The sequence below is a fragment of the Pongo abelii genome, chromosome 3 (assembly GCF_028885655.2).
Source record: "Pongo abelii isolate AG06213 chromosome 3, NHGRI_mPonAbe1-v2.0_pri, whole genome shotgun sequence".
NCBI classification, from domain to species: Eukaryota; Metazoa; Chordata; class Mammalia; order Primates; family Hominidae; genus Pongo; species Pongo abelii.
In genome coordinates this window covers 93,973,245-93,986,658 of record NC_071988.2, presented here as the reverse complement: position 1 = coordinate 93,986,658, position 13,414 = coordinate 93,973,245, and positions in this window count along the sequence as shown.

Genomic DNA, 13,414 nt, shown 5'->3' with positions numbered 1-13,414 from the left:
TTTGAGATCTGAGAAGGGACAGACTGCCTCCTCAAGTGGGTCCCTGACCCCCGAGTAGCCTAACCGGGAGGTGCCCCCCAGTAGGGGCAGACTGACACCTCACATGGACGGGTACCCCAATGAGATGAAGCTTTCAGAGGAATGATCAGGCAGCAACATTTGCTTTTCAGCAGTATTCGCTGTTCTGCAGCCTCTGCTGCTGATACCCAGGCAAACAGGGTCTGGAATAGACCTCCAGCAAACTCCAACAGACCTGCAGCTGAGGGTCCTGACTGTTAGAAGGAAAACTAACAAACAGAAAGGACATCCACATGAAAACCCCATCTGTACGTTAGCATCACCAAAAACCGAAGGTAAGGTAGATAAAAACCACAAAAATGGGGATAAAACAGAGCAGAAAAGTTGAAAATTCTAAAAATCAGAGTGGCTCTCCCCCTCCAAAGGAATGCAGCTCCTCACCAGCAATGGAACAAAGCTGGATGGAGAATGACTTTGACGAGTTGAGAGAAGAAGGCTTCAGATGACCAAACTTTTCCAAGCTAAAGGAGGAAGTTTGAACCCAACACAAAGAAGCTAAAATCCTTGAAAAAAGATTAGACAAATGGTTAACTAGAATAACCAGCACAGAGAAGTCCTTAAGTGACATGGTAGAGCTGAAAACCATGGCACAAGAACTATGTGATGAATGCACAAGCTTCAGTAGCTGATTTGATCAACTGGAAGGAAGGGTATCAGTGATTGAAGATCAAATGAATGAAATGAAGCGAGAAGAGAAGTTTAGAGAAAAAAGAGTAAAAAGAACCAAACAAAGCCTCCAAGAAATATGGGACTATGTGAAAAGACCAAATCTACGCCTCACTGGTTTACCTGAAAGTGACAGGGAGAATGGAACCAAGTTGGAAAACACTCTGCAGGATATTATCCAGGAGTATTTCCCCAACCTAGCAAGGCAGGCCAACATTCAAATTCAGGAAATGCAGAGAACACCACAAAGATACTCCTCGAGAAGAGCAACTCCAAGACACATAATTGTCAGATACACCAATGTTGAAATGAAGGAAAAAATATTAAGGGCAGCCAGAGAGAAAGGTTGGGTTACCTACAAAGGGAAGCCTATCAGACTAACAGTGGATCTTTTGGCAAAAACTCTACAAGCCAGAATAGAGTGGAGGCCAATATTAACATCCTTAAACAAAAGAATTTTCAACCCAGAATTTCATATCCAGCCAAACTAAGCTTCATAAGTGAAGGAGAAATAAAATCCTTTACAGACAAGCAAATGCTGACAGATTTTGTCACCACCAGGCCTGCTCTACAACAGCTCCTGAAGGAAGCATGAAACATGGAAAGGAACAACCGCTACTAGCCACTGCAAAAACATGCCAAATTGTAAAGACCACTGATGCTATGAAGAAACCGCATAAACTAATAAGCAAAATAATCAGCTAAGATCATAATGACAGGATCAAATCCACACATAACAATAATAATCTTAAATGCAAATGGGCTAAATGCTCCAATTAAAAGACACAGACTGGCAAATGGGATAAAGATTCAAGACCCATCAGTGTGCTGTATTCAGGAGACACATCTCATGTGAAGAGACACACATAGGCTCAAAATAAAGGGATGGAGGAAGATCTACCAAGCAAATGGAAAACAAAAAAAGGCAGGAGTTGCAATCATAGTCTCCGATAAAACAGACTTTAAACCAACAAAGATCAAAAGAGACAAAGAAGGCCATTACATAATGGTAAAGGGATCAATTCAACAAGAAGAACTAACTATTCTAAATATATATGCACCCAATACAGGAGCACCCAGATTCATAAAGCAAGTCCTTAGAGACTTACAAAGGGACTTAGATTCCCACACAATAATAATGGGAGACTTTAACACCCCACTGTCAACATTAGACAGATCAATGAGACAGAAAGTTAAAAAGGATATCCAGGAATTGAACTCAGCTCTACACCAAGCAGACCTAATAGACATCTACAGAACTCTCCACCCCAAATCAACAGAATATACATTCTTCTCAGCAACACATCGTACTTACTCCAAAATTCACCCCATAGTTGGAAGTAAAGCACTCCTCAACAAGTGTAAAAGAAAAGAAATCATAACAAACTGTCTCTCAGACCACAGTGCAATCAAACTAGAACTCAGTTTTAAGAAACTCACTCAAAACCGCTCAACTACATGGAAACTGAACAACCTGCTCCTGAATGACTACTGCGTACATAATGAAATGAAAGCAGAAATAAAGATGTTCTTTGAAACCAAGGTGAACAAAGACAACATACCAGAATCTCTGGGACACATTTAAAGCAATGTGTAGAGGGAAATTTATAGCACTAAATACCCACAAGAGAAAACAGAAAAGATCTAAAATTGACACCCTAACATTATAATTAAAAGAACTAGAGAAGCAAGAGCAAACACATTCAAAAGACAGGAGAAGGCAAGAACTAACTAAGATCAGAGCAGAACTGAAGGAGATAGGGACACAAAAAAACCTTCAAAAAATAAATGAATCCAGGAGCTGGTTTTTTGAAAAGATCAACAAAATTGATAGACCACTAGCAAGACTAATAATGAATAAAGGAGAGAATAATCAAATAGATGAAATAAAAAATGATAAAGGTGATGTCACCACCGATCCCACAGAAATACAAACTACCATCAGAGAATAGTATAAACACCTCTATGCAAATAAACTAGGAAATCTAGAAGAAATGGATAAATTCCTGGACACATATACACTCCCAAGACTAAACCAGGAAGAAGTTGAATCCTTAAATAGACCAATGACAGGCTCTGAAATTGAGGCAATAATTAATAACTACCAAAAAGAAAAAGTCCAAGACCAGAGGGATTCACAGCCGAATTCTACAAGAGTTATAAGGAGGAGCTGGTACCATTCCTTCTGAAACTCTCCCAATCAATAGAAAAAGAGGGAATCCTTCCCAACTGATATTATGTGGCCAGCATCACCCTGATACCAAAGCCTGGCACAGGAACAACAAAAGAAGAGAATTTTAGACCAATATCCCTGATGAACATCGATGCAAAAATCCTCAATAAAATACTGGCAAACTGAATCCAGCAGCACATCAAAAAGCTTATCCATCATGATCAACTGGGCTTCATCCCTGGGATGCAATGCTGGTTCAACATATACAAATTAATAAATGTAATCCAGCATATAAACAGAACCAAAGACAAAAGCCAGATGATTATCTCAATACATGCAGAAAAGGCCTTTGACAAAATTCAACAGCTCTTCATGCTAAAACTCTCTACGTAAATAATAATCAATAAATTAGGTACTGATGGGACGTATCTCAAAATAATAAGAGCTATTTATGACAAACCCACAGCCAATATCTTACTGAATGGGCAAAAACTGGAAGCATTCCCTTTGAAAACGGGCACAAGACAGGGAAGCCCTCTCTCACCACTCCTATTCAACATAATGTTTAAAGTTCTGGCCAGGGCAATCAGACAGGAGAAAGAAATAAAGGGTATTTAGTTAAGAAAAGAGGAAGTCAAATTGTCCCTGTTTGCAGATGACATGATTGTATATTTAGAAAACCCCATCATCTCAGTCAAAAACCTACTTAAGCTGATAAGCAAGTTCAGCAAAGTCTCAGGATACAAAATCAATGTGCAAAAATCAAAAGCATTCCTATACACCAATAACAGACAAACAGAGAGCCAAATCATGAGTGAACTCCCATTCACAATTGCTTCAAAGAGAATAAAATACCTAGGAATCCAACTTACAAGGGATGTGAAGAAACTCTTCAAGGAGAACTACAAACCACTGCTCAATGAAATAAAAGATGACACACACAAATGGAAGAACATTCCATGCTCATGGATAGGAAGAATTAATATCGGGAAAATGGCCATACTGCCCAAGGTAATTTATAGATTCAATGCCATCCCCATCATGCTGCCAATGACTTTCTTCACAGAATTGGAAAAAACTACTTTAAAGTTCATATGGAACCAAAAAAGAGCCTGCATTTCCAAGACAATCCTAAGCAAAAAGAACAAAGCTGGAGGCATCACGCTACCTGACTTCAAACTATACTACAAGGCTACAGTAACCAAAACAGCATGGTACTGGTACCAAAACAGAGATATAGACCAATGGAACAGAACGGAGACCTCAGAAATAATACCACACATCTACAACTATCTGATCTTTGACAAACCTGACAAAAACAAGAAATGGGGAAAGGATTCCCTATTTAATAAATGATGCTGGGAAAACTGTCTAGCCATATGTAAAAAGCTGAAACTGTATCACTCCTTGCACCTTATACAAAAATTAATTCAAGATGGATTAAAATCTTAAATTTAGACCTAAAACCATAAAAAATCTAGAAGAAAACCTAGGCAATACCATTCAGGACATAGGCATGGGCAAGGACTTCATGTCTAAAACACCAAAAGCATTGGCAACAAAAGCCAAAATTGACAAATGGGATCTCATTAAACTAAAGAGCTTCTGCACAGCAAAAGAAACTACAATCAGAGTGAACCATCAACCTACAGAATGGGAGAAAATTTTTGCAATCTACTCATCTGACAAAGGGCTAATATCCAGAATCTACAAAGAACTCAAACAAATTTACAAGAAAAAAAACAAACAACCTCATCAAAAAGTGGGTGAAGGATATGAACAGACACTTCTAAAAAGAAGACATTTATGCAGCCAAAAGACACATGAAAAAATGCTCATCATCACTGACCATCAGAGAAATGAAAATCAAAACCACAATAAGATACCATCTCACACCAGTTAGAATGGCAATGGTTAAAAAGTCAGGAAACAACAGGTGCTGGAGAGGATATGGAGAAATAGGAACACTTTTACACTGTTGGTGGGATGGTACACTAGTTCAACAATTGTGGAAAACAGTGTGGTGATTCCTCAGGGATCTAGAACTAGAAATACCATTTGACCCAGCCATCCCATTACTGGGTATGTACCCAAAGAATTATAAATCATGCTGCTACAAAGACACATGCACATGTATGTTTATTGCAACACTACTCACAATAGCAAAGACTTGGAACCAACCCAAATGTCCAACAATGACAGACTGGATTAAGAAACTGTGGCACATATACACCATGGACTACTATGCAGCCATAAAAAGTGATGAGTTCATGTCCTTTGTAGGGACATGGATGAAGCTGGAAACCATCAATCTCAGCAAACTATTGCAGGGACAAAAAACCAAACATTGCATGTTCTCATTCATAGGTGGGAATTGAACAGTGAGAACACTTGGCTGCAGGAAGTGGAGCATCACACACCGGGGCCTGTTGTGGGTTTGGGGGAGGCAGGAGGGATAGCATTGGGAGATATACCTAATGTAAATGACGAGTTTATGTGTGCAGCACACCAACATGTCACATGTATACATATGTAACAAACCTGCATGTTGTGCACATGTACCCTGTAACTTAATGTATAATTAAAAAAAAAGAAATCCAGTTGATTTCTGTATATTATTCCTGTACCCTCCAACCTTGATGAATTTGTTAATTAGTTCTAATTTTTTTTTGATAAATTCATTAGGATTCATATATAAGATCATGTCTTCATTGTATATGATGTATACAAGCTATGCTACTTCTTCATTTCAAATATGGATGTATTTTATTTATTTGTCTTGCTGAATTGCCCTGATTAGAACCTCTTGTAGAATGCTGACTAGAAGTGGTAAGAACAGACATCCTTGTCTTGCAGAACATGGGGTGAAAACATTGTCTTTTACCATTTAGTATGATGTTAGCTCTGAGTTTTGTTTTTATACTATTTTTAACTTTGTTTTAGTTTCTGGGGTACATATGAAGGTTTGTTACATAGGGGTAACTCACATCATAGGAGTTTGTTGTAGAGATTATTTCATCACTCAGATATTAAGCCCAGTACCCAATAGTTATCTGTTTTGCTTCTCTCCCTCCTCCCAACCTCCACCCTCAAGTAGGCCCGAGTGTCCATTGTTTCCTTCTTAGCATTAATAAGTTCTCATCATTTAGCTTACACTTATAAGTGAGAACATATGATATTTGGTTTTCTGTTTCTGCATTAGTTTGCTAAGGATAATAGCCTCCAGTTCCACCCATGTTCCTTCAAATGTTCTTTTGTATGGCTGCATAGTATTCCATGGTTTATATGTACCACATTTTCTTCATCCAATCTGTCATTGATGCATAATTAGGTTGATCCCATGTCTTTGCTATTGTGAATAGTGCAGCAGTGAACATTTGCATGGATGAGTCTTAATGGTAGAATGGTTTGTATTTCTCTGGGTATATACCCACTGAAGAGATTACTGAGTTGAGTGGTAGTTCTGCTTTTAGCTCTTTGAGGAATTGCCATACTGCTTTCCAATGGTTGAACTAATTTACACTCCTACCAACTTGTATAAATGTTCCCTCTTCTCTGTAACCTTGCCAGCATCTGCTATTTTTTCACTTTTTAATAATAGCCATTCTGACTGGTGTGAGATGACATTTCATTGTGGTTCCGATTTGCATTTCTCTAATGATCAATAATATTAAGTTTTTGTCATATTTGTGTTGGCCACATGTATGTCTTCTTCTGAGAAGTGTCTGTTCATGTACTTTGCCCACTTTTTAATGGGATTGTTTTTCTCTTGTCAATCTGTTTAAGTTCCTTATAGATGCTGGATATTAGACCTTTGTCAGATGCATAGTTTGCAAATGTGTTCTCCCATTCTGTAGTTTGTCTGTTTACTCTGTTGATAGTTTCTCTCACCATGCAGAAACTCTTAAGTTTAATTTGATCCCACTTGTCAACTTTTGCTTCAGCAAAGTTGTAGAATACAAAATCCATGTACAAAAATCACTAGCATTTTTATACACCAATAACAGTCAAACCGAGAACCAAATCAGAAAGGCAATCTCATTCACAATTGCCACAAAAAGAACAGAATACCTAGGAATAGAGGAATACAGCTAATGAGGGAGATGAAAGATCCTTACAATTAGAATTACAAAACACTGCTCAAAGAAATCAGAGAAGACATAAACAAATGATAAAACTTCCCATGCTCATGAGAAGGAAGAATCAATATTATTAAAATGGCTATACTGCCCAAAGCAACTTACAAATTCAATGCTATTCCTAACAAGCTACCAATGACATTCAAAGAACTAGGAAAAAAATATTTTAAAATTCATATGGAATCAAAAAGGAACCTGAATAGCCAATGCAATCTTAAGCAAAATGAACAAAGTTGAAGGCATCATGTTACCCAACTTCAAACTATACTACAAGGCTACAGTAACTAAAACAGCATGATACTGGTAAAAAAAAACAGGCACATAGACCAATGGAATAGAATAGAGAGCCCAGAAATAAGGCTGCACATCTATAATTATCTAGTCTTCAATAACGCTGAGAAAAATAAGAAATGGGGGAAAGAATCCCTATGAGATAAATGGTGCTGGGATAACTGGCTAGCTATATGCAGAAGCCTAAAGCTAGACCCCTTTCCTATACCATATAAAAATAAACTCAAGATGGATTAAAGACTTAAATATAAAACTCAAAATTAAAAAAACTCAGAAGATAACCTAAGCAATACCATCCTGGACATACGAGTGGGCAACAATTTCATGACAAAGACCCTACCCCCAAACAGGACCTGGTGTGTGATGTTCCCCTCCCAGCGTCCACGTGTTCTCAGTGTTCAACTTCCACTTATGGGTGAGAACATGCAGTGTTTGGTTTTCTGTTCCTGTGTTAGTTTGCTGAGAATGATGGTTTCCACCTTCATCCATGTCTCTGGATGAAGAATTCATCAATTTTTATGGCTGCATAGTATTCCATGCTGTATATGTGCCACATTTTCTTTATCCAGTCTATCATTGATGGGCATTTGAGTTGGTTCTAAGTCTTTGGTATTGCAAACAGTACCCCAATAAACATACATGTGCATGTGTCTTTATAGTAGAATGATTTATAATCCTTTGGGTATATACTCAGTAATGAGATTACTGGATCAAATGGTATTTCCTGTTCTAGATCCTTGAGGAATCACCACACTGTCTTCCACAATGCTTGAACTAATTTACACTCCCACCAACAGTGTAAAAGCATTCCTATTTCTCTACAACCTCTTCAGCATTTGTGGTTTCCTGACTTTTTAATCATCACCATTCTAATTGGCATGAGATGGTATGTCATTGTGGTTTTAATTTGCATTTCTCTAATGACCAGTGATGATGAGCTTTTTTTCATATGTTTGTTGGCTGCATAAATGTCTTCTTTTGAGAAGTGTCTGTTCATATCATTTTCCCACTTTTTGATGGGGTTGTTTTTTTCTTGTAAATTTGTTTAAGTTCTTTGTAGATTCTGGATATTAGCCCTTTGTCAGATGGATAGATTGCAAAAAATTTCTCCCATTCTGTAGGTTGCCTGTTCACTCTGATGTTAGTTTCTTTTGCTGTGCAGAAGCTCTTTAGTTTAATTAGATCCCATTTGTCAATTTTGGCTTTTGTTGCCATTGCTTTTGGTGTTTTAGTCATGAAGTCTTTGCCCATGCCTATGTTCTGAATGGTATTGCCTAGGTTTTTTTCTAGGGTTTTTATGGTTTTAGGTCTTACGTTTAAGTCTTTAGTCCATCTTGAGTTAATTTTTGTATAAGGTGTAAGGAAGGGATCCAGTTTCAGTGTTCTGCACATGGCTAGCCAGTTTTCCGAACACCATTTATTTAATAGGGAATCCTTTCCCCACTTCTTGTTTTTGTCAGGTTTGTCAAAAATCAGATGGTTGTAGATGTGTGCTGTTATTTCTGAGGCCTCTGTTCTGTTCCATTGTTCCATTGGTCTATATATCTGTTTTGGTATCGGTACCATGCTGTTTTAGTTACTGCAGCCTTGTAGTGTTGTTTGGAGTCAGATAGCTTGATGCCTCCAGCTTTGTTCTTTTTCCTTAGGATTGTCTTTACTATGTGGGCTCCTTTTTGATTCCATATGAAATTTAAAGTAGTTTTTTCCAATTCTGTGAAGAAAGTCAATGGTAGCTTCATGAGGATTACCATTGAATGCATAAATTCTTTGGGCAGTATGACCACTTTCTTGATATTGATCCTTCCTATCCATGAACATGGAATGTTTTTCCATTTGTTTGTGTCCTCTCTTATTTCTTTGAGCAGTGGTTTGTAGTTCTCCTTGAAGAGGTGCTTCACATCCATTGTAAGTTGAATTCCTGGATATTTTATTCTCTTTGTAGCAATTGTGAATGGGAGTTCACTCCTGATTTGGCTGTTTTTCTGTTATTGGTGTATAGGAATGCTTGTGATTTTTGCACATTGATTTTGTATCCTGAGATTTGCTGAAGTTGCTTATCAGCTTAAGGAGATTTTGGGCTGAGACGATGGGGTTTTCTAAATATACAATCATGTCATCCGCAAACAGAGACAATTTGACTTCCTCTTTTCCTAATCGAATATGCTTTATTTCTTTCTCTTTCCTGATTGCCCTGGCCAGAACTTTGAACATTATGTTGAATAGGAGTAGTGAGAGAGGGCATCCTCATCTTATGCTGGTTTTCAAAGGAAATGCTTTTAGTTTTTGCCCAGTCAGGATGACATCGGCCATGGGTTTGTCATTAATAGCTCTTATTATTTTGAGATATGTTCCATCAATACCTAGTTTATTGAGTTTTTAGCATGAAGGGTGTTGAATTTTGTTGAAGGCGTTTTCTGCATCTATTGAGATAATCATGTGGTTTTTGTCATTGGTTCTCTTTGGATTACGTTTATTGATTTGCATGTGTTGAACCAGCTTTGCATCCCAGGGATGAAGCCAACTTGATCATGTTGCATAAGCTTTTTGATGTGCTACTGGATTCGGTTTGCCAGTATTTTATTAAGGATTTTTTGCATCGATGTTCATCAGGGATATTGGCCTGAAATTTTCCCTTTTGGTTGTGTCTCTGCCAGGTTTTGATATCAGGATGACACTGGCCTCATAAAATGAGTTAGGGAGGATTTCCTCTTTTTCTGTTGTTTGAGATAGTTTCTGATGGAATGGTACCAGCTCCTCTTTCTACCTCGGGTAGACTTCGACTGTGAATCTGTCTGGTCCTGGACTTTTTTTTTGCTTGGTAGGCTATTAATTACTGCCTCAATTTTAGAACTTGTTATTGGTCTATTCAGAGATTCAACTTCTTTCTGGTTTAGCCTTTGGAGGGTGTATGTGTCCAGGAATTTATCCATTTCTTCTAGATTTTCTAGTTTATTTGCATAGAGGTGTTTATAGTATTTTCTGATGGTAATTTGTATTTCTGTGGGATTGGTGGTGATATCTCCTTTATCATTTTTTATTGCATCTATTTGATTCTTCTTTTTTTATTAGTCTGGCTAGTTTTCTATCTATTTTGTTGATCTTTTCAAAAATTCACCTCCTGGATTCATTGATTTTTTGAAGGGTTTTTTATATTATTATATTTAAGAAAAAACCAATGCCTGGATTCATTGATCTTTTGAATAGTTTTTCATGTCTCAATGCCCTTCAGTTCAGCTCTGATTTTGATTATTTCTTGTCTTCTGTTATCTTTGGGGTTGATTTGTTCTTGCCTCTCTAATTCTTTCAGTCGTGATCTTAGATTGTTAATTTGACATCTTTCTAACCTTTTGGAGTGGGCATTTAGTGCTATGAAAATCCCTCTTAACTCTGCCTTGGCTGTGTTCACTCTTGGTTTTTTATAGATCCCTTTTCTCAGGCTGAGAAAGTTCTCTTTTATTTCTTAATTGAGTTTTATTTATTTTTAATCATTAAACCTTATTAGACTTTGTCAAATGCTTATTCTGCATTTATGGAGATGATGATGAAATCTTTGTTTTTTACTCATATATATTATGTTGTATTGATTGATTTCTGGATGTTAAAAAATCCCTTGCATTCCTGAGAGAAATTCTACTTGGTCCTGGTAAATATGTTGCAAGATTCAGTTTGTTGGTAATTTGTGGAAAATTTCTGCATCTATATTAATGATATGTATTCATCTGTAGTTTTCTTTTCTTTTGACATCTTCATCTGAATTTGTCTCAGTTACTATTGGCCTTATAGAATGAGTTGAGAATTACTTCCTCCTCTTCTAATTTTTAGACGACTTAATGAAGAATTAGTGTTAATTCTTCCTTAAATATCTGGTAGAATTCATCAGTAAAGTCATCAGGGTTAAGCTTGTCTTTGTGAGTTTTTTTAAAAATTACTAATTAAATTTCTTTTTTTGTTATAGGCCTATTCAGGTCTTTCTCTTTCTTCCTTAGGGCTTTTAGTAGCTTGTATCTTTCTAGGAATTTATTTATTTCCTCTATTATCTAATTTATTGCCATATAATTTTATACTATTTCATTACAGTCTTTGTTTCTATAAAATTAGTAATGATGTCCCCTATTTCATTTCTGATTTTAGTAATTTGAGTCTTCTGTGTTTTTTTCTTGGTCAGTATAAGTTTTCAGTTTTCTTTTTTTTTCTGCCTTTCATATTTTTTTCACTTTTTTCCTTCACTTTTCATCTTTTCACTTTTTGGCAATCCCATTCTCAGTGATTGGCCAGTCTTTCTGGGTGCATTACCACTATAAGTCTATTGTAAAGTATATTTACTTGACTTCTCCCAAGGTAGTCCATCTACCTACAAATTGAACTATAGACGATTTTAGCAAAGACTGAGGATATAGCCTTATGAATTGAGAATATATAAAACATTTAATACATAATACGTGGTCATTTCCCCTTGAATAACTTGATGTTACTGAGATGAATTTACTTGATTAAAGAGAGAGTTAAGTAAGAAGAAATTGGGTTACTCCTTGTCATGTGCTATTCAAAGAGTTCTTTAGAGAGTACAAGAGGTCTTAAAACCTAAAGTAAACCTGGAACTCCTGGTTTGAATAAATACTTCAATTGTCGACACACTCCCACGGCTTATAAACTTGCAAAATGATGAGGTGGGGCATTCAAATAGAGGGGCAAAATGGCAGAGTATTGGGAGAATATATTAGTTACATATTGCTGTATAATGAGCTATGCTAAAACTCAGTAGTTTAAATGTTATTATTTTTCATGAATATTCAAGTCAACTTATCTAGGCTGAACTCAGCCAGACAGTTTTGTTGGTCTTGGCTCAGGTCATTTTTATGACTACATTTGGCTGGAGGTGACTGTGGTCCATGTATCTCTTATTATCCTCCTGCCATGTCCAGTAGCTGGGCCTAGCATGTTCTCATGATGTTAGAAGAGATACAAGAGAGAAATTGGAAGTATGCATGACTTCTGGAGGTCTAGGTTTACCATAACTTCTATCTCATTCTCTTGGCCAAAGTAAGTCACACTGGGCATGGAAATATACTCTGCTTTACCGTGAGGAACTACAAAATTACATAATAGGGAAGGTGAAGAATTAAGGTTAATGGAATAATCAACCTATTACAGGGAATAGAAGTTAAGAGAGGAAGGGGAAGTTAAGTGAGTTTCCACAGTTGGGTTGTAAGTTGAGTTTCATTTTTGTTAGACTGGAAAAGAAAGGAACAAACTTTTGCAAAATATACCAATTCTGTCTTGTTGAGAGTGTGTGTGCAATATGGAAAACTAGAGAAGCATGTGATGTAGCTCACCAGTCATCCTGCAAGTTAGCAGACTGATTCTTATTCTACAATATATGCCCTTTCATAATAATCAAGGCTTATTTTGTGCTTTCTTACATGGGCATCTTTTATATGGGCATAGAGCAGTTCACTCTGGAAAGCAAATAACTAAACATTTCTAATTCTTGAGAGGTTTAATCTTTACTCTTCTCAGGAATGTGCAGAATCAGCAGGTTTTGTTTGTATTTAAAATGGAGAGGATCTTAGTGAAGTTCGCTTGTTACTTCACAAATATCTTAAAATTGTGGAACTTTCCCTCTGGAATAATTATATGTGAATCGATTCCTACATTTACAATGGAAAAGCATGAAATCATAGCCGGCTTGGCTACTGCTATTATTCATTTAGCAGATTTTATTCTTTTAACAGTTAAACTTCCGTTATGCTTTACTATTTGTTACATACCATTTTTATGTGTTTCATAGTTTTATGCATTTTGCAGTTAACTATTTGAAAGGGCATTCAGTCCTGAAAGTAAGAGTGATTTACCATTCTGGAACTTTTGTCTTTACTAATGCTTTGTGTATTTTGTTTCAAAGACAATAACAGATTCTAGTATTAAACAAGACTAATAACACACTTTATTTTCTTGCTCTCAATAACGATACTTTAAGTATCAGTGTGCGTGTTTGCATGTTTGAGAATATATATACCTCTAAATGTTAGACACATACATCAAAAACACAGATGACTATAGGTGAAGA